Source organism: Nyctereutes procyonoides, unplaced genomic scaffold, assembly GCF_905146905.1.
Source record: "Nyctereutes procyonoides isolate TBG_1078 unplaced genomic scaffold, NYPRO_anot_genome, whole genome shotgun sequence".
Lineage (NCBI taxonomy): Eukaryota > Metazoa > Chordata > Mammalia > Carnivora > Canidae > Nyctereutes > Nyctereutes procyonoides.
In genome coordinates, this window is record NW_026575043.1 from 62,466,316 (window position 1) to 62,487,758 (window position 21,443).

At 47.1% G+C, this 21,443-nt stretch overlaps 1 protein-coding gene across 2 annotated transcripts in view; it reads right to left on the reverse strand.

Moving 5' to 3' along the window:
• RIMBP2 (RIMS binding protein 2) overlaps positions 1-21,443 on the reverse strand; it is a 218,397-nt gene that overhangs the window by 83,142 nt on the left and 113,812 nt on the right. For both annotated transcript variants that reach the window (XM_055323130.1, XM_055323132.1), the window contains exon 3: positions 7,352-7,441. The gene's annotated coding sequence lies outside the window, so the exon portion shown is untranslated. The remainder of the gene's footprint in view (positions 1-7,351; positions 7,442-21,443) is intronic.

The following is a 21,443-nucleotide window of genomic DNA, read 5'->3' on the forward strand; positions in this document are numbered from 1 at the left end:
TGGAACTCACACCTGAACCCCAGTGCTAGGGCACGGCTCCCAGAAGCCACCGCTTCGCACGTTCTGACTCTGCCAAGAGCAACGTCCAGCACTTCATGGCCAGCCTGCTGTAGCAGCCAGCATACACACACCCCGATGGAAATCAGGGTTTGCCTCCCTCGGACCGGACCCTCCTGTGGCTGCCACAGAAATTAGAACTGAGTCCAGACTTCCGGCCCCACCTGCATGCTTCTGCAGCCTCTGCTTCGCCAGCTGTCCAATCTGATGCGCTGCCCCAGGACCACCACTCACTCACGTGCTCTGGCTGCCCTGGCCCTCCCTTTATCCTGTAAACAAGCCAAACTCTTCCCGCAGGGCTTTTGCACATGCTGTCTGCACCACAGCAAGTACCTATCCACTACTCCCTCTTCTCTTGATCCCGGCAAGTCTGGCTCCTTCTCATCATTTATGCCACCTCCTCAAAGAGGTCCTCCCGCTGTGCTCTAGGTGATGAAACCCTCCCCACTTGGCTGCCCCCTGCACCCTCGCTGCTTTGCCATGCCTTATTTCCCTCAAGCATTTCTCACTATCTGGAATATCTCACTATCTGTGTAGCTGTTTACATTTTCCCTGTGGTTGCTCCTCATTAGAATCCAAGTCCCAGTTGGACGGGACTTGTCCCCGTGACCTAATTCTCAGGCGTCAGAGCCTGGAGGAGTGCCTGGTGCACTCAGTGCTCCAGGAGTGGAAAGGCACCGGGGAAGACTGTGTTCCTGGACAGAGGGATTTTGCGGGTCCACCCATGCCCATCATGTTCCAGGCATCAGGAGGCCAGCCTCCCAGACTATCTAGCTCCTGATGGGGTTTGGCCAGTGGGAGACCCCAGCAGGACAGCAGGGGCTGGAGGGCAGACAGGCTGGTGTTCACTCCCTTGCCAGCAACCCGCAGGGGGGCCTGTGCACAAAAGAGCTCTCTCAGCAGGTCCGAAGCCACCGTCCCTGGAACCGCCTGCTGGCGGCTAGGAATTGGGATTTTCAGGAGGAACCCCACCATTCCCTAAGTGACGGGAGGACCTCCCTGCATCCAGACCCCATGCAAACCCCGTGGTTTCTGCAGACTACTTGCTCTCCTTCAGGGAGGCGGGGGTTTGGAGTGTGCCCGGGAGAGAACGACACCCCGTAACCACCCCGGGTGCCTGGCTCTAGTGGGCTTCCTGGGACAACCCTTCACGCGTGCTATGACGCCTGGTGCTACTGGGACTGAGTGCATCCTGCGTGACCCCCATGGAGGCTCTGGAGGCTGGAGCCCGGCTGCCCCTGGATCCTGCCCCTGGATCCTGCCCTGAGCCTTCCCCCCGCAGACTGTACTTCCTATCCCTTTGCCGGGATGAATCACAGCCATGAAGGTGCCTGTGTATGAGCCCGACAAGTCTTCCTAGTGAATCACAGTGCCTGGGGGGGTCCTGGGGACCCCAACACGGCGCCCCCCCCCAACAGCCGCAGCTCCACTTGCAAAGTCTCTCCCTGGCACTCTGTCCCTGGCGCCCTGGGGGGCTCTCTGTCCCACCCGCCACTGCCGCCTCCCAGCACTCTGCCTGTTTCCAGGATGTCCACACACCCTCCTGAGTACTTCCTCACTTCCACCACCTGCTTGCAGGAGCCAACTATTTCCTACTGGGACTCTGGTGGATTAAATCTACAAAGAAAACAGTTCTTCAGCAGCAGAGAAGCAAAAGGAACAGTTCAAAGTCCACCTAAGTAAAATGTTTCTGAGAAACAGATTCCAACTCTCACTTTGTCAGGGTGCCCACGGGGCTTAGGTTCCCTGTGCAGCTTGACACAAGCATTCCTGGATTGACCAGTCCCCTATACAAGCACAGGACAGACAGGAATCACGCCCCAAGGGGCATTGCACAAGGATGCCGTCCAGGATGGACAGTTCCCAACCAGCAACTGTGGATCTGGAACCTTCCGGCAGGCACGGGACCCATGGGAACACTGGATAATGACCCTGCAGAGACATCCACACCCATGACCTGGGAACCCGGGGCTGAGCTCCCTTACAAGGCAAAGGGACTTTGCAGAGGCGACTGAGTCACAGGCCTCATCCTAGATGGCCTACGTGGGTCCTTACAGGAGGGAGACAGGAACGTCAAGGCCAGAGAGGCAGATTCTGAAGATCTGGTTCTGCTGGCCGTGGGTGGAGGAAGTGCTCACGAGCCATGGCATGTCAGCGTCTCCAGACACTGGAAAAGGTGAGCAGCTGGCTTATCTCCCAGAGCTTCCAGAAGGGATGCAGCCCACCCAACTTTTGTTTGGGGACTTCTGACCCCAGGGCAGCCTGTGACTCCATGTGACAACAGCAGAAATCTCTGGGAGGCAACAGCCCTTTGTGAACACAACATTTTCCTAGGAAAGATTTGTCTATTCTTCTTGTAGTTACAGTGAGGATGTGATGCTCTGGGGTGGGACAGCCACTCTGTCCTAGAGATCACAGACGTCATGGCCCAGGGCACTGGGGTGGCCCAACCAGTAGAGCATCTGCCTTCGGCGCTGGTCGTGATCCCAGGATACTGGGGTCAAGTTCCGCATTGGGCTCCCTGCTCAGCGGGGAGTCTGCTTCTCCCTCTCCCTCTCATGCTTTCTCTCTTTCAAATAAATAAAATAAAATATTTGAAAAAAACAAAACAAAACAACCCAGAAAAGTCACAGCCCACGAAGGGTGGCACTGAAGGAAGGCAGGAGCCGATGTCCTCCTCCTGGGCTCTGGACATCCTGTTGCATGAGAACAATGATGCCGCCGGCTATTCATGCCACCAGGCTGGGGTCCCTGCTACACGGCAGCTGGAAAGAATCCCAGCAGACAAACCCAGAGAAGGCATTCGTTCTGGTTTGGTAGCAGCTGATTCCACCTGGAAACAGATGCTTCCAAATAAAAAGCACTGCAAATGTCAGCTCAGCAGGGTCGCTTGCCAGGCTGGTGCCTCAGGCCTTGCTCCCTGCTAGGTGGCCTTCGGAAGCCCCAACTGTGCCAGGAGCCTCAGTACAGAGGCCTGCTGGCTTACCTGCTCCCTGGTTCCTGCTGCCTGCCATCAGAGCTCAAAGCTGGGCCCTTTCACGAACAGAGAGCTCTCCCGGGGAGCCAACCCACACCCCTGCCACACCTGCACTTGGACCAGAACATTCTCCTGGGAACCGAGCCAGTTATGGAGCAAGAAGTCTCGGAAGAGCCAAATGGACATAAAGAGGTTTTCATCAAGACGTATAAACCGTGACCCCATGAAGAACAAAGATATGAGATAGGAAAAGTTTCTAGATGTTCAAAGCCAGCAGTCCAGACAATTCTTTCTTTGCTCTGCTCACCTGGAAAGCAAGGCTCACTCACAGGAGATCTTGTTTTGAGGAAAACTACATGACATTCAGGTGTGACCTCTGGGCCAGGGCCCCTCCTCTCAGCCAGGATGCTTAGCCCCACAAACCCCAGGTGTCTGTACAGGTGTTGTCTTTATAAATGCCTGTCATCTTCTTTCATTAGTTGAAGAGGGAGAACAGAGGTGAGTCGGATGATCATGGTTCATAACAGTGATTCATAACTGGACCCAGGGTTCCTGCCACCTGTGGATTTCTGGCCAGCAGATAAGTGGAGTTCACGGGTTATGGGGTCCCAAGTCATGGACTTAACCCCTTACACAGAGCCTGGCTGCAGGATAGGGGACACCACCGGCATGTGGCCTGGGACCCTCTCACCACCCACAGGCACAGCAGCATGTTAATGCCTGGGCTTCCAGCCACTCAACTCATTTCCATTTCCAAACACAGATGTTGGCGGCAGCCACAGCACAGCCTGAGACGTCTGGCAGGGGTTACTCCTGAGAAGATGCCCTGGACCTGCCATTGGCCACAGGGACAGCTGTCCAGATTGGGGGCAGTTATAGGCCCCTTTGGACCTAGGCAAATGGGAAATCTTAATGATTTTTTTGAAATCAGTAAAAAGTTGGATTTTCCAGTCTGAAGGGCATTGAACACATTCACTTGTCCTGGGTCACCCACTCACTTGTTTCCTTGCACAGGGATGCCCGCCCCGGGGAGCTCTACCCGATATTCCAGGGAAGCCTGCCTCAGATTTTGCATCTAAGCAGCTACCATCTTGGGGCAGGCTTCAGGGAGGACACTGACGACTCGTCTTTCTGTTTCCATAATTAGGGGCCTGGGTCATGAATACTGCTTTCTTAATCAGGGCTCCTGAGAAGCAGATTGCAACCCCAAGCCACACTCAGATGGGGGCGTTGGGAACTTCCAGACGCCATCCTGAGAAGCAGGAGGGTTCCTTGTGTTTCTGCAGAGTCGTGGGGACAGCTCCCCCACCCCGTGAATCTGGTGCTATGGTTCAATACTTTTCAGCATCACTAACCAACCTGGCCCCTTCACCTCCCCTAGTTACCCTGGGACACACACGCACCGGCCCAAAGGACAATCTTGTGAGAACTGCTTTTTCCTCATGCCTTCCCTCTCCCTTGGTCCCTCTCTCTCTCCAAATCTAACCCCATCCCCAACCCAATCCCATCTGCATCTTTATCACCTCCATCCTCATTCCCATTCCACCCCATTCCACCCCACCCCCATCCCATCCCTGTGCCCATCTCTGTCTCTCAGACAGCCAGCCCAGGCACACTGAAGAAACACTGAACTTGCAAAGTGAGCAGAGGGCCAGGACAGAGCTGAGGGCCCTGCCAGTCTCCCTGCCTTCTCTCTGAAAGGTCTGCTATTCCCGTCTCTGCTGGTAAGTCACTGGGTGCCCTCACACACCTCTGCAAAGCTGAAAGGAACATGAGCTCATGTCGGTGCCTCACAGCCTTGTTTAAAAGGCCACGGTGGAGAGGCAGCATAAGAAGAAGTTTCAAACCTTAATTGGAAAAACGTTGTATTTTGTGGCGATCCTATGGGAGCAGGGTTGCCTGTTAGCATGGCTACACAGGCAGGGCCAAGAAAGGAGACCTTGCCAGGGCAGTGATGCCCAAGAGCTATGGCTCTAACCCACTGCTGACAGCACTGGCCAGGCTTGATGCCTCCAGGTGGTACCATCGCCCCCGCTTCTGCTCCATCTCTCTGCGCCCTCACAAAGCTGCCATTGGCATTCCTGGCACAGGAGCGAACACAAGTGCGTGGGGAGTGAGTAGGAGAGAGGAGATCTCCCAGGTTCAGCAGCCCCGTGGCCAGCTCCCACCAGCCCTATTGTCAGCCTGCGTCCGGCGCAAGAAACACCACCATTATTTTACATTCCTGTTCTTGTTTAATAAAAATAGTCCTGGGCAGAGGGAGTCATTAAGCCTCATTATGCATCCATGCCTCAGTGAGAGTGAGTTTACCAGAGCCTTCTCTCAGAGCAGATTTGGAAAGAAGGAACACAGAGAGTGGGGGTTGGCAGGATTGGATGGAAGGCGCTCCGTGAACTCCTGGGAGGCAGTGGGCACACATCTCTTCAGAAAATAGCATAAATAAAATATACGTCACATAATATTTAGCCATCTTAGCCATTTTTAAAATGTACAGCTCAGTGGCACGCTACATTGTTGGACAACGATCACCTCCATCCATCTCCAGAACTCTATTCGTCCTCTCAAAACTGAGATTCTGCCCCATTGAACACTAGCCCTTCCTTCCCAGCTCTCAGCTCTCACCTTTGTACCCGACTCTGAGGATTCAGACCCCTGAATATCTAGAGACCTATGTGGAATCCTACAGTAACTGTCTTTTGTGGCTGGCTTATGTCACTGAGCATCATGTCCTCAAGGTTCATCCATGCAGTAGCAGGCGTCAGAACATCCTTTTTAAGGCTGAATACTATTGCATTGGAAATACAGACCACATTTTGTTTCTCCATTTAGCTGCCAACGGACCCTTGGGCTGCTTCCCCACTTTGGCTAGCGTGAATAGTGCTGCTATGAGAACTGGTGTACAAATATCTCTTCAAGACCCTGCTTTTGATTCTTTTGTAGATACACCCAGAAACAGAAGTACAGGATCATATAGTCACTCTATTTTTAATTGTTTAAAGAGCCACTATCCTGTTTTCCATGGCAGCTGCACCATCTTCCATTCTCATCCATGGCGCATGAGGGTTCCAATTTCTCCACATCCTTGCTAATACTTGTTATTTTCTGAAAAGCACATCTTAAAAGAAAAAATTGGCCAACTGGAAGGCAGAAAAATCCGTGTCAAATCAAGAAAGTTCCAATTTTGGGGTGAATTGTTAGAGCTCAGTTATTCTTAGAAATATTCTTAGTGCAGCTGTGAAATTAGCAACTGCAACCAACAGTCAGACATCAACTACTAACTACTCTTTGAGCACCTACCTCACATGCTGTTGTGGGTGCAGGGGTATACCGATGAATACAAAGGTCTCTGCTCCCTTGGAGCTAGCATTCTTATAGCGGGGAGACAGACAAACACATAAATGAAGACACGGGATAGACCAAGTGATAAGAGATACAAGAAAACAGAATCAGTGAGGTCACAAAGACCAAAGGAGGAGTGAGGGTCAGACACAGAATGTGAAGCCATGGAAAGTCTTGCTGACAAGGTAACTCTTCAGAATGATGAAGAATCTGGTAGGTCTTTGAAGATGAGAGGATAGGATTCTAAGCAGAGAAAGTTATTGATAGAGGAGACAAGCTTGATGGACTGAGGAACAAAAAGATCAAAGTGGCCAGAACTTCATGAGTCAAAGGTGAAGTGGCTGGTAAGGCTGAACAAGATGGTGCCAGGGGGGAGAAGTCATTTTCCTCTTGGGGAAGCATTGGAAGATTTCTCAGAGGAGCAACGTCACCTGGTCACATCACTAGAGCTCTCTGGCTGCTACCAGAAAATGACCTAAGGTGACATGAAGGGAAGTGAGCCAATTAGGGGATGTTTTCAGACTCAGAGGCTATGACAAAGATGAAAACTTTGGGGAGGGATGCTCTGACATGGCTTGTTGGTTAGCCGGATATAGGTGTGAGGTCAGGGAATAATCCAGAAGTCTCCTAGCACCTTGCCTTGTGCAGTGGGTGGATGGCAGTGCCATGGACAGGACAGATAAAAGCTGGGGGGAGGACTGGTATGGGAGGGTTTGAGGGACCCAAAAGGGTTTGCTCTGGCCTTGTTGTTAAGGATACGATCCCACAGACTTCCAAGCGGAGATAACCAGTGGACGCTGAATGAGACACCACTGGGTGCTTTGTGTAGGTGTTACAAGAAGGAACAGAAGAGGCGTGACACAGAAACTGGCCACCCATGCATTGGGTGGACTTGTGTGATTGTGTCTCTCCCTGCACCCCCTTCCTCCTTGAATCCCCTCCCTGCCCGGCCCCAGCCCCCCATCTCTGGTTGGTTACCTTGTCAGGCTGCCAGGCTCTTGCAGGAAGGCCTGCATAGTGTGGTCTCAAGCCGTGTTCCCCATGGGTGGCAGCCTTCAGTTGGTTTTCCTAGGACAGAAGGAAAGAGTTTCATGAGATGACTCCTCAACTTCAGGGAAGAGGCAGAGCACGGTCGCTAAGGGATAGGATTTCGGAGTGAGGCCCAGGGTTGGGAGTGATTCTGCAATCCATAAGTCGTGTAATGTGGGACCAGCTTCTTTCTTTCTTCTGATCCATGAGTATCCTACTCTATAAAATGGGAGCAGTAATGCTCCATGATGATATTATAAGAATATAATGAAATATGTATTAAGCACATAGTGAGATTCCCAGCAGGTAAATCATCCCCTACAGGTGGCGTACTTACCTGCATTATATGTTTGTATCCAGAGGCAATGTAGTTAAGTCAAGCTTTGACCTGACCCTTTGCTCACAAACACTGCTCCAAACACATTGCCATATTAAACACTAGAGAACGTTTTAAAGGGTTTGTCCTGCTCAAAAATGAGGTAAAAGTCCTTGAGGACTATGATTGGCTGCAGCACCTGTGGTGCTAGGACCTTCCAGATTCTCTGCCGAGACATAGGCACAAAATTGGGAGTCCAGGTTTGGTTTGGCTTTTCAGTATATTTGGGACTCAAATCTCCTGCATGAGGCAAGAGACCTGAGCAAAGCTCACTGCCTGACCTGAAGCTAGTCCAGCCTCCAGCCCCCAGAAGCTGAAAATAAGTGACGTCTGCCCAGAGTTCTAGCTTACGTGAGGCAACACACCTGGGCGAGCAGAGGGAGCAGGCCCACTGCTCAGTGTGTGCACTGTTACATCACCTAGTACAGGAACAGAGAACTACCTGTAATAAAACCTAATCCAAGACTAGGGGCATTCTAAGGTGCGGTGTAGTAATTACAAAGAGGTCAGACATAGGGGGTGGGTGAGCACAGAAAGAGAGAGAAATTGGGGGTAAGATTCCCCATTAAAGAAAAGTCTGGGGACGCCTGGGTGCCTCAGCGGTTGAGCGTCTGCCTTTGGCTTAGGGCATGTTTCTGGTCCCGCATCGGGCTTCCTGCATGGAGCCTGCTTCTCCCTCTGCCTGTGTCTCTGCCTCTCTCTGTGTGTCTCTTTAATAAATAAAATCTTTTTTTAAAGTCTGAAAATAGACATTCCAAAACAGAGGAAACAACAACTCACATTTCTAAACAGATCCAACAAAATCAATAATCAGCATACATTTACTCCAGAGGAAATAAAAATGATAAAGCAATCTGAAAATGACTTCAACAAGTACATTGAGGGTTCTCATCAAGGGGAAGGAAGGGAGGACATCCATCAGAAAGAACAAGAAAGAGGTTAATAGCGACAATTAGTGGCCCCAGTGGGAGGCGACTGGCAACTCATCAGGCTCCAGCAGTCAGGTCTGCAGTTTCCTTGTTTGCCTGGTCCTTCAGGTTTGACTTCCCCTTGCTCCCCCAGTGAGTTAATATTCAGAAGCCACCCACATCTCTAACTGATCTGCTGAGTCTCCTCTATCATACCTTGCCTGCTCTGGTTTTAGGTTCCATTCACCTTCCCAACAGGAAAGGGGCAGAAATCCCTATGGTTTCAGACACTTCCCACAGGAAGGAGGCTAGCTATCTCCAGGTCCCATATTTTGGTCAATATCCTTTCCTCTCCACCACCATCCTCAGGAGTATCTCCACTCTTTGGCACCCACCTCATTTCCATGGTGATAAAATGCAAGGAAGCAACCTTCTTACCCCCACACCGTACTAGTGGTGTTTTGTTTTGGGAACCGTGATTCCTCAACTTATGGGAATGAGCTTGATTGACAATGTGGCAATCACATTGCCTCCTCAGAGATATCCCCCCATAATGTTGGTGATATAAAGGGGATGAGTATACTCATTAATACACCAGAGTCCTGACCTTGGAGACCTCAGATGCTTGGCAGTAGATGAAAGACAGCCATATCTCAGAGGATTATAGGAGAAATGTAGGGGTTACAGGGGTTGGAGTATGGAATTTGAGGTCAAACTGCCTAACTACAACCTCTAGCTCTTCGTCTTGCAAGCTGCATGGTCTCAAGCAGGCTATCTGGCACCTCCACACTCTCCAAGGTCTAAGGATTTACATCCTTAGATGGATTTAGGTACCTACCCAGTCAGATGGTGTGGAGATTAAGTGCAGTAATTCTCATACAAAACTGAGGACATGACCTGGCTCAATCAGGTGGTCTCTTCCCTACTGCAGGCACCACCACATTTGTCTACATCTTCCCATCTTCCACATTCTAACACCAAGTGATGCTTTCATTAACATCACCTCTCTTTGTACCTCACTTAGAAGAATTGACTGCAGGTAAGGAACATCAGGAAAGGAAACAGGGCTGGCTCTTTCAGCCAATTTTCTGGGGGCTGTAGAAATGTCACATCCACTTGCTTTGTTTTTATTCCTTCTCAGTGATTCAAGGTCAGACGCTTAACGTGATGAAATCAATTTTCCCAAGAAAAAAAGCTCAGGATCTAAATCCTGTCAGGGAAGAACGGTGTCACCAGGCAAACATAAAGAATCATCACCATCTCTTGCAGATGCCATTTCTTCAAATAAGTCCAAGCATGAATTGGCACTCCAGGTACCACTTAGTATACTGGTACCCCCCACATACATCCTCCGCAAGAGGCCAACCACAGAAAGAACTACTGAAAACAAAATCATCCCCAAACAATCCCCCACCCTATACTTAAATCATCACAAATTACCTGAGCAGGGTGCCAAAGCCCATCCATTGACAAAGACATCTAACAAAGGCCCAAAGAAGAGAGAGAAGATACCAGTTTGAGCCTGAAAAGACTGATTTATTCTCCACATCATGGGTATCTCACTTTATCCATATGTGCTGTTTACCCCCTAAGAAAACCTAGAGGTGGCTGGGGGCAGGGAGTTATGGGGCTGGTTGCAGGGATGGGGGGACTTTGTAGTCTTTTCCTGCCTACTACAGTTACTGCAGACTTCACCCCTTGTCATAACAGGGCACAATGCTGCTCTGACATGCATGTATTTGTATTACTTAGGGGAAGATTCAGAAAATGCCTGCTGTTCATGCTTCTGATCCTATTAAGATGCTGAAAAGTGAGAAGACTTACCCTGGAAGCTCTCATCATTGACACTGTGCAGGACCAGAGCTGCCCACCCAGGGATGCTGTCCCCGCTCCAATTAAAGGGCTCCTTTCTGAATTAATCAGCACCACCAAAGAAATGCCGCCAAGCAAAATACAGATCACCTTGTGTATTGGTCGCATGCTTGAGACCAGAAGGCCCCCAAAAGATGTGGGCTTGTGGTCGCAACACGACAAAATGAGAGTCTCCCAACAGGCGCGGGTGGCACAGCTATGACAATTCTCGGGAAAGGGAGGAGGAGGAGGACAGAGTATATTTAATATAATCTGACACTCTTGCCTGAGTAGCAAAGCTTTCCACAGCCTGGGGTAAGCGGCCAGCCACAGTGGTGCCTCAGACGCTAGGTGCACCTGCCTGGTTCTATGCTACGGTGTACACTGTGCCCCCACTGTCATCCCCTGTTCTGCAAGTTTGACACTGTTGACTCTGGACCACATCTGAGAGCCAGGAACTGAGTTTGACGACACACACCCACGGCCTGAAGATGGGGATCTGGTGACTCACGCATCACCAGGACTGAGATAATGAAGAACTTTCCAAACACCACTGCATGAAATCACCCTCTAGCTCAGTGCTCCTGACCTGAAATAGCGGCATGAAGAGAGAATAACCAGCCTCTGTGTATCTGTTCGCTTCTGCAGAAATTTCACAGATTTGCTTTCCATGGGAGGTCTTGAACATTGCAATTGGAACAGTTTGAAACTTAAACTCTTTAAGTGTAAAGCCAAACAGAGTAGAAGGGTTTAAGATTTACTGAACGGTGGATCCATAGAGACAGGGCCTGCCCTGTAGGAGCCAAGATGCCAAATAGCTTGTTGAATTTGACTGTCTGCAAGCATGCAAGGGAAGGTGCACAGGCCTTATGTTCACTTCCTGGATGAACACACAGAAGTAGGACAAGCTCCAGGCAGGCCGACCAGAGTTCTGGGATCTGATTTGAGGACCACTGGGACCATGTATCCCTGGGGACTCCCTTAAAGGGCAACTGTAGAAAGTGCCAGTTCAGGAGGTTTTTTACCCTTTAACATCCAGTAATGCATTAAACTAGAATAGCCTTATTTGATTTTTTTTATCTCCTATTTAGCAAAACTATAGGGGACAAGAATAAATTCTGATAGGGATAAGGGGAAAAGAGAAGGACCCAAGCAAGAGTTACAAATTCAAACACCCCAAGGGGTAAGCAGGTAATATAAAGGAGTAGATTGGGCCAGGGGAAAAAAAAGAATATTCTAGAGTGATAAGGAATGCAGAGATTGGAAATGCTCATGTTCCATCTAAAGAGGTCCGTGGCAACCTAGCTCCAGCCTGTTGGTGGCAAGTAGGAAAGGGAACCCAGCTGTTCCAAGGTTTTTAGGAGCTGGAGGTCTGTCTGGGTTTCGATCTGAAACATCCCTGTTTTAAAATGTTGGCTCTTAAATCAGATAAAAACATACATTGTACTCCTTTCAATAATAGACATGCCTACAGATTGAATTAGCTTAAAAATGGTGCACTTTGTAAAAGAAGTCAGACCTGATTAGAATAAAGGATTGGTGGAGTGAGGCAGGATGGGGGGGGGAGTGTAGGGTGCGGGGAAGGTTGGGGTGGGGGTGCATTCCTTCTGCACAGGGACAGAAAGAAGATATAGGGTCACCAAAGATAAGTCTGTCCACTTGTGCCTACCCCCTATATTCCCTTGGCTACTCACTATGGACTGAACTGTGTCCCCCCAAATCCATATGTTGAAGCCCTAATCTCCTATTATGACTGTATTTAGAGATAGAGCCTTTAGGGAAGTAATTAAAATTCAGAGGGTGGGGCTTTAATCCAGTAGAACTCGTGTCCTTCTGGTAAGAGGAGGCAGCAGAGAGCTCTCTGCACGTGCCCTGAGGAAAGATCACATGAGGACACAGGTGGAAGGGGGCCACCTGCAAACTAGGAGCAGAGCTTTCACCAGCACCAGCCTCCAGAACCATGAGAAAATAAAGCTTCTGCTGTGCAGTCTGTGGTATTTCGCTACTGGCTTCTCAAGCTAAGACACAGACAGCCCCAGCCTAAAACATTGAGATGCAGCCAGAATTCCCCCAAAGTTCCCAGGAGCAGCTCCAGGGCTAGGTCTGGGTCTTCAGAAGCCCCACCTCACCTACACCATGAACTGTAATTGAATACACATTTCTATGGTAAGATGCCCATTTTTCCAGAGGTAAACTGTGATGTGAGAAAACGAAAGCCCTCTCATGACTTGTCAGTTCTACTCATTTCAATAACATCCTTGAATGTGTGTGTGTGTGTGTGTGTGTGTGTGTGTGTGTGGTACGGGGCTCACTGGATACCCTGGAAATCTCAAGTGAGAAATAGCCCCTCCTCACAGGTGTGGCCGATGGGGACCCAGGGGCACCCGTGGTGCAGGATCACGTGTGCTATGATAGCAGAAATGCAGGTTGCCATGGCAGGGAGACAAAACTGCCAACCTGTCCACCCTGAGATAATGAAAAGTCAATGAAGGTCACATAGTTGGAGGCAAATGACTTCATATATGCTTACAAATCAAGGGTCTCCTGTGTGGCTCAGTGGATCAAGCATCTGCTTTCAGCTCAGGTCGTGATCTCAGGGTTGTGGGATTGAACCCCACACTGAGCTCCCCATTCAGCAGGAAGTCTGCTTCTCTCTTTCCCTCTGCCTCTTCCCCTTCACTCTCTCTCTCTCTCTCTCTCTCTCTCTCTCTCTCTCTAATAAATAAGTAAATCTTTGGGGAAAAAAGAATCAAAGACTGTAGGAATTCAAAAGAGTGGGAGGAATGGTGAATCAACATTCAGCCAACTGTCAAATGGTGCTATCTTTACCATAAAGGAAAATTTAAGCAAAATAATATCTGACATATTAAATTATAGCAAGCTAGAGTTTGGACTTTATTGGCCTCACACATTTGTTTCTCTCAAATATGTTCATTCATTTTGGTTTTATGGTTTTAGGAAAGCTGTAAAAATTTTATAATCCAGTTTTATCACTGGGCAAGTGCAATTATGTTATAAATAATAAATATATAATCATATAATGTTCGAGTATAACATAGACTATGTACTTATAATATGCAAGTCTAGTAAAATCAGATTGTAATTATTATCAATTACAGTAATATATAATAAAAATAATTTAAGTCAACACTGGGATGTACTTGATAATGTTTTCTTTCTGAAAAGGCTTCATGAGTGGTTCTCACCTAGAGGCACACCCGGGAGTATGGGGGAAAGAAAGGAGAAGGGAATGTGTGTGTTGCCTGTGTGTAAGGGGGTCCTTGAAGTGACGGCGTTTGAAGCAAAGGAAAAATGGAGTGGCCTTCGCCCTTGTCTGGGTGCTGTCCGTGGTGCTGTCTGGGATGCTGTCCAGGGTCCTGACCCAGCTCCTATCCCTTACCCTCAAGGCCAGGACTATTAGCTAAGTCATCACGTGATATGGAGAAATCTCTGGGACCTGGAGGACCTGGTTTGAGGTCTAAGTCTAACACTTACAAAGTGCCGATTTAAATAAGAGAATGCATAGACATGCACTTTGCAAACTGGGAAGGGACCATTTGAATGTGAGAGATTGTTATGCCAATAAACAGACTGTTACTGAAACAACTATATCTGGTTTCCTGTAATGCTCAGGTCTGGGGAGGGGAGAGACAAGCCTCTAAGTTCCTTTCCATATTCAGGAAAATCTATAAATCTGCACTTGCTTTAACTATGACAGACACACACTCTTCCGGACCTGTTTGACGTTCAGGCATACTACGTACGCCAATAATGCAATTATGGAGCACACTGTGCTATTTAAAAGCTATTTTTCTAACACAGGTTGGAGACAAGACCAAGTAGAAAAATATAACATGCTAATCAGATTCAAATGCAAGCTCATGAACCATAGAAACATTTACATTTTAAATAAAGCTTCTCCCCATAAACGTATTCCATCAACTTACATGTACTTGCAACATATGCTCTGAATTACTAATAGAAAATAAGCACAGTCAAAAATTTGCTTTGTTCCCATTGGTCACTCTCCGCAGAACATAGGCTGACCCCAAGACAGCTTTTCTCTACCAGAGAAATGACCCCATTTTCATGGGGTCAACCCCATGAGAATTCTTCCATGTAGGATTCTTAAGGTTGGGAAGCAAGGGGAGAGGGAGAGCGAACAGCTAACATGCCACCTGTCTGGGGATGCAGAAAAGGTGGAACTCTCATCCACTGCTGGTAGAGATGCAAAATGGTGCACCTGTTGTGGAAAACAGTTTGATCATCCCTCAGAATTACTACAGTCATCCTACTCTTAGTATACACCCCAAAGAACTGAAAATGGTTGTTCAAACCAATACTTGTATATGAATGTTCAGAGCAGCACTATTCCCAATAGCCAAAAGGTGCAAACAACCCAGATATCCATTATCTGATGAACAGATAAACAAAATGTGGTCTATCCATTCAATGAGATGCTACTCAGCCATAGAAAGGAATGAAGTACAGATAACTGGTACAACACAGATGAACCTCGAAGATGCTGAGTGCCCCATATCATATATATTTGATATGAAATGTCAAAAGCAAGTAAATGAGACAGAAAGTACACTGATGGCAGCCAGGGCTGGGAGTGGGGAGAGAATAAACATTGCCTATTAATGGTCATGGGGCCCGCTTTGGGGTAATGAGGGTGTTTTGAAACGAGATCGTAGTTGGCTACACAGCATTGTAAATGTGTTAAACACCACTGAATCGTTCACTGTAAAATGGTGAATTTTATGTTACAAAGGGTGCCACCCATGCCTCCTGGGATAGAGCCTGAAGTGAGGCAAACATGTCACCATCCATGTGTCCACAAACTGCTTCTTCCCTAAGTGCCCCTTGGGACAAACGATCTCCAGATGCAAACCACCACCACATCTAGTCCTCGACCAATAAACAGCAGTCTTGTGCAATGCTGGCGGGAAAGGCTGACTCTTGTTAGGTCTATCTCCAACACGGCTCCTACCAAGGGGACTTCCGGGGTCACTTTTCCTTATATGTGATTTCAGCATAACCTGATGATTTCAGAACTGAATCCCTGCATAGACTGAGTCTCTCCTATATAGTCGTTCAGCATATGCAATGCACATTAATTTATAAACCGCATTCCATCTACTCCCAAAAAAAAGGATTCAATGATGCCTGTAATAAAAATATTTATGCAATAAGGCAGTTAAGAATAATGATTTTTAAAAAGAACAATATATAGAAAAATGTATGCCAAGGAAATCACATAAAGAAGATTTGTACCCATTGGCTGACTATCACATTTAAGTACGAGCTTGCCAGCTGCTAATGTGAGAAAGAAAACGTATCAATTAGAACTTTGTTAATGTAAAGGATGAGCCTCCTAGGATCCTTCTACAAATAACACAGCAACGTAAAATATTTAAGTGCCTTTTAAAAAGAGCATTTGCTTTTTCAAGAGATGATTTATCAGTATTGTTACAACATGGCGCTCCTGCCTTGAGAGCTTCAGGACTCTGTTCTCTCCCTCCACCCAGGGGCCTTCCTCCATCAAAATCTCAAATTCTTGATCACAGCAAACTTGAGTTACATAAACAAATGAAAATGGTGCTTCTATAATTTGGCCCAATGAGGCAGGGTTAGGCTGCAAATTCAGATGAATTAAGGAACTCTCCATATTATCCTGCCATTGACTCAGTAAGACAGACTTTTCTCTCCCCAAGGACAGATTACTTCAATTAATATCTACAGACTCTGCCTTATGACTCAGGGCCCTCCAGGGGGGAGGGAAAATATGTCCTTAGCTTTAGATTCACACCTATTTTCCATTCATAATGTGGTATATCTGAAAACAGACCATATGAAAACACAGGAAACAGATCAAATTCATTTTCCACAGTTTTCAGATATTTTTAAATTAACTTTTTAATATTTTATTTATTTATTTGAGACACAGAGAGAGACAGAGGCAGAGACACAGGCAGAAGTAGAAGCAGGCTCCCTGTGGGGAGCCTGATATAGGACTTGATCCCAGGACCCCGGGATCATGACCCAAGCCAAAGGCAAATGCTCAACAACTGAGCCACCCAGGTGCCCCTCAAGTTAACCTTTTAGATTAAAAAAGAGTACATACACAAAAGTGCACAAATCATAGGCATGCAACTCTGCTCATTTTTATGAAGTGTGCACATCAGCATAATCATAACCCAGATCAAGAAATAGAACATTTCCAGCAACCCTGAATTTCTCTCCTGTCTCCTCCCTGTCAAGACCCTCCCAAAAGTAACCAGTGATGTGACTTCTAGCTCCACAAATTCATTATTCCTCTTCATTAGCTCTATGGGAATGGAATGGAAACATCTTCTTGGTGTCTGGAAATTTTTGTCAATATTTTGTCCAACAGTCATCCATGAGTGTGAAATAGCAGCTTGCACTACTTCATCACTTCATCTGTAACATAAATATTCCAAAATTTGTTTATTCATATCCAACTATTGTTGAATACTGAAGTTGACTCCAATCTGGAGCCTTTGAAAATAATGCTACAAAGAACATTCTTGGAACATGTCTTTTTGTGGATGTGTAAATCTCCTGAACAGTATTTGTCTAGGGATGGAGCCACTGGACCATGGCCTCTGCATGCACTTAGGTTTTGTACAAACTGCCACAGTTTGGGACAGCAAAGATTATTGGGAGTCCTGTATCCCCACACTCTAACATGTGGCACCCACCATTCTCCCTCACACAGGCCATGCCAGTGGGGCATAGTGGCATCTTTCATTTGTATGAAGACAGCAAAGCTCACTAAAGTCATAGCTCCCTTCTTCTAGAAGTCAAGGGGCAATGGCTTCAGAGGTTCTGGCAGACATGACCTTACAGGGAAGACTTCAAACCAGATGCTTCTAGAAGCCTAGGAGCTACATGAGCACATGAAGCAGCCCAAAGCTGAAGACCAGTGGTGTGGGGGTTGGAATTGGGACAGAGAGAAGGGGGTCTGCCCTCTAAAGAAAGGCCCCATTACCCAGCCCCAGCTGACCCTTGCCAACAGTAAACATGGGCAAGCATCACCACATCTTTTTTTGAAGAGAAATTAGAAACCAATAGTTTTTTAAAGATTTATTTATTTATTTATTTATTTATCTATTTATTTATTTACACAGAGAGGGGCAGAGACATAGGCAGAGGGAGAAGCAGGACCCCTGTGGGGAGCCTGATGTAAGACTCAATCCCAGGACCTCAGGATCCCAACCTGAGCCAAAGTCAGATGCTCAACCACTGAGCCACCCAGGCATCCCCAGAAACCAATAGTTTGATGTGAAACTTACCCAGCTTTTAAAAAGTTGGCAACTAAGAGACCTGTTGGAGGGTCATAGGCTGTACTTTGCCAGCTCTGCTCAACAGTTTGTGCACCAATCTATCCTCACCTCTCCATTGACGGGACCTCAGGCAGGCTCCCTCTCACAGGAGACTCTGAGCTTCCCAGTCCCCTCCTCATGAATAGCCAATGCCCAGCTCTTAAATGGGACTGTCTCATCTGCGGGCAGAGTGGTGTCTGAATCAAAGATTAGATGCTACTTGTTTTGATTCTCCAAACTCAAATATCCAAATTCCTTTAACTCAAAGCTTATTTTAAAATGAGTAAGGTGGGGGCATCTGGGTGGCTCAGTCAGTGAAGCATCTCCCTTTGACTCAGGTCATGATCTCAGGGTCCTGGGATTGAGCCCTGCATCCAGCTCCCTGCTTAGCAAGGAATCTGCTTCTTCCTATGCCCCTCCCCCCTGCTTGTGTGCATTCTCTCTCTCTCTCTCAAATAAATTAATTAATTAAAAGCAAAAGAAAGAAAGAAAGAAAGAAAGAAAGAAAGAAAGAAAGAGAGTAAGGTGAAGCCCTGCTTCTCATCTTAAGTGAACCACATCCTGCTCTTGCAAGGATCTGCCTGTATCCTCAGTTGCAAGCAAGTATGCCCACCATGGATATGCAAAGACAGCTATAACTCAACACAATCCAGGGACTTGGGAGCATGGAAGCAAAGCCTGGAGTCCAGACAGCAGCCCTGGTTGTCTTTGCTCCATCTGGGTACAAGCTTGGCAGTGTCTGCAGGGCTGCTGCTTTCCGCAGGCTCTGACTCAGATAAAGGCTGGGAGTGAGTTGGCAAATCCACCCGCAGAGTCACTTAGCAAACCTTTTCCCAAACCAAGCATGTTTCTTTGACAATTTTAGGTGGTGCATGGACCTGGCATTTTAAACAACTGACTCATATCCCTACAAAGTTACTACTGTCCTCCAGCTCTTGAAATCCTCCTGCAGGGAGTCTCAGTAGGTGCTTAGCTCCTGGCTCATCTCATCTACAAATAGAAAGTGGGCCATAGGCTCTGAGCCATGGGCATACACAACTTCAAAGATAGTCTTCTTTTTATTTTATACCTCTCCAGTCAGATTAAATACGTGATAAGCAATATGGGTTTTCATTTCATAATAGTGATAAAAAGATCCTTTCAAAATTACATTTAGTGGAATGAAATGCCTTGAACATATTAATCAATAGTGTGTCTTGGTGAGGCCAATGGCAATGGTCTCATTGGTGGTATAAACGGTGACGCTAGGACCACAGGAATAGTGACTAATGTGGCACCAGGTGCTGATCCAGCTACTATCATATAGACTAACCCACTGATTGCTTGCAGCAAGCCCTGAAGTGGGTGACTATTTTTGTCCCCATTTTGCAGATGGGAAAATTGAGGCACAGGGCAGTTGTAAGACAGAACCAGGGGTAGGTATGAGAATGAGACAGACTAAGACAGACTGGATTGTGGAGATTAGAGGGGGACACTGTCACCCGCTTTCATATTATTTCAGGTGAAAAAAAAAACCATCATCCTGTGGTTACTGCCTTCTGAAATGCATATGAATCCAGAATAGGCTGGCATTTTCAATCCCTATATATTACAACAATTGGCTCAATCTATCCCAAAATAGAAGCTCAGGAAGGAAGACCATACTTTCGTCTGATTTTATGAATCCTCTGGGGATGGTTTCCAGAAGGGCTTAGGGGTCCTAGTTTAGCATCAAACCAAACCAAACCAAACAAACAAAACAAAACCATTCACCATCATACCTCAATTATATGATAGCATCTGGACTTTATTTCTTTGAGGCATTTATGGATTGACTGAGCTGTTCAATCATTACCCTCCAGCAAGCCCCGGTACTGGAGCCCTAGCTCACAAGCTTCTCTAAGTCTGCATAGTACAATATGGTAGATGCCATACTGGCTGTTTCATTTTAAATTTAAGTTAAAATTCCAGTACACCCCATAAAATTCCAGTACATAGACCATAATTCCACTCCTCTTGCATGTGGGCTAGACTCTGTGACCTGCTTTCCAAGACTAGAATATGGGGGGAGAAGAAGAGCATCTGTAGTGGAGAAACCTGGCAGACACCACCTTGACCGAGACAGTAAGACCAACATCACCAATGAGACATGGTACTTTTTTTCCTGTGGCATTTTTTCCCCAGAATCTATAGCCCCTATCTAATCATGAGAAAGCATCAAACAAACCCAAATTGGGGGGAATGCCATCAGAGGTTTGGCCAACACTATTCAGAAGTGTCAAGGATACAAGAAACAAGGAGACTGAGAGAGTCTGGCAAATGCAGGTCAACCAGCAGGCAGGGCGACAGGGCAGTGTGGTGTCCTGGATGGGATCCTGGGACCAGACAACGGTGCCACCAGGCATTCTATTCTCAGCTATAGCTTCACACAATGTGAACTGGGGCTTGATATCTGCAAATTCTGGGATTTGCCCAGTGGAATACTCTCTGAGCAGCTACGAGGCCATGATGTATCTTATGGGCTTTGCCCCCAAAAGCTTTACTTCCTGCCCCTGTAGCTGACATTCCAAGTGGAATTTACATTGCATGAATCCCATTTTGTCACTGGCAGTGCAGGACATGAGGTGCAGTGCTGGGAAGAAGGCGATTGTATCAGGTTAAAGTACAAGGTCAGCAAAGCTCTAGAAAAGACCAGTTGAGACTCAGCTGTGGAAACCCCCAGCTCTCCCATTGGCTAGCTGTGTGCTATCAGCAAATTATATAATCTCACCTGTAGAAATGAGCACTATGACCCATACCCTTGCAGGGTTGTTGGGAAGATTGAAATAACCAGCCCACATGAAAGATCCTGGCACATATTAGAAAGAAAATAAATGGAAGTCTCCGACCTCCCCATGTAGAATTCTCTAACCAGTCTGGACATATGCAGCATCTCAAGCCACAAAAGGAAATCTTTCCCTATCAATAAATTTATCAGCCCCAGGGACCAGAGCAAGCATCTGATTTCTTCTGATGGGAGGAAATGAGATTGCCTCTCTGTCTAGCATGCAGAAGTCATTAAGGGCTACATCAGTGCCTAGAACTAAACCAAGGTCATTTTTAAAAATTGCTCCTTTTGCTTGGAGTGGGCCCCTTGCCAGTTAAAAGCATGCTCGCTCTTGCTCTGTCTCTCCGGGTGGAAAATTTGCCACTTCTGTTTTCATTCATGCAGGATTTCTGCACCCCAAAAGCTGACAAAAGCAAAGTGCATGTCTGCAGAATCCCTCAATGTGAAAAAAAATGAGGCTTTTTTCTATCTTTCATGGGGCTGGATGAGGGAAATTACATGGAATGGCGGCATGTGGCAGGATTTGATCCACAATGTTTTATGTGGCCCCAAGATATCTAAGTTGTTATCAACATTTAAAAATAGGAAATTTTACATTTTTTATTCTTATTTTTTAAAGTAGGCTCCATGCCCAGCATGAAGCCCAATGTGGGGCTTGAACTCACCACTCTGAGATTGACAGTCATATGCTTAACCAACTGAGCCACCTAAATGCCCCTAAAAATAGGAAATTTTACATAAAAACGATGAC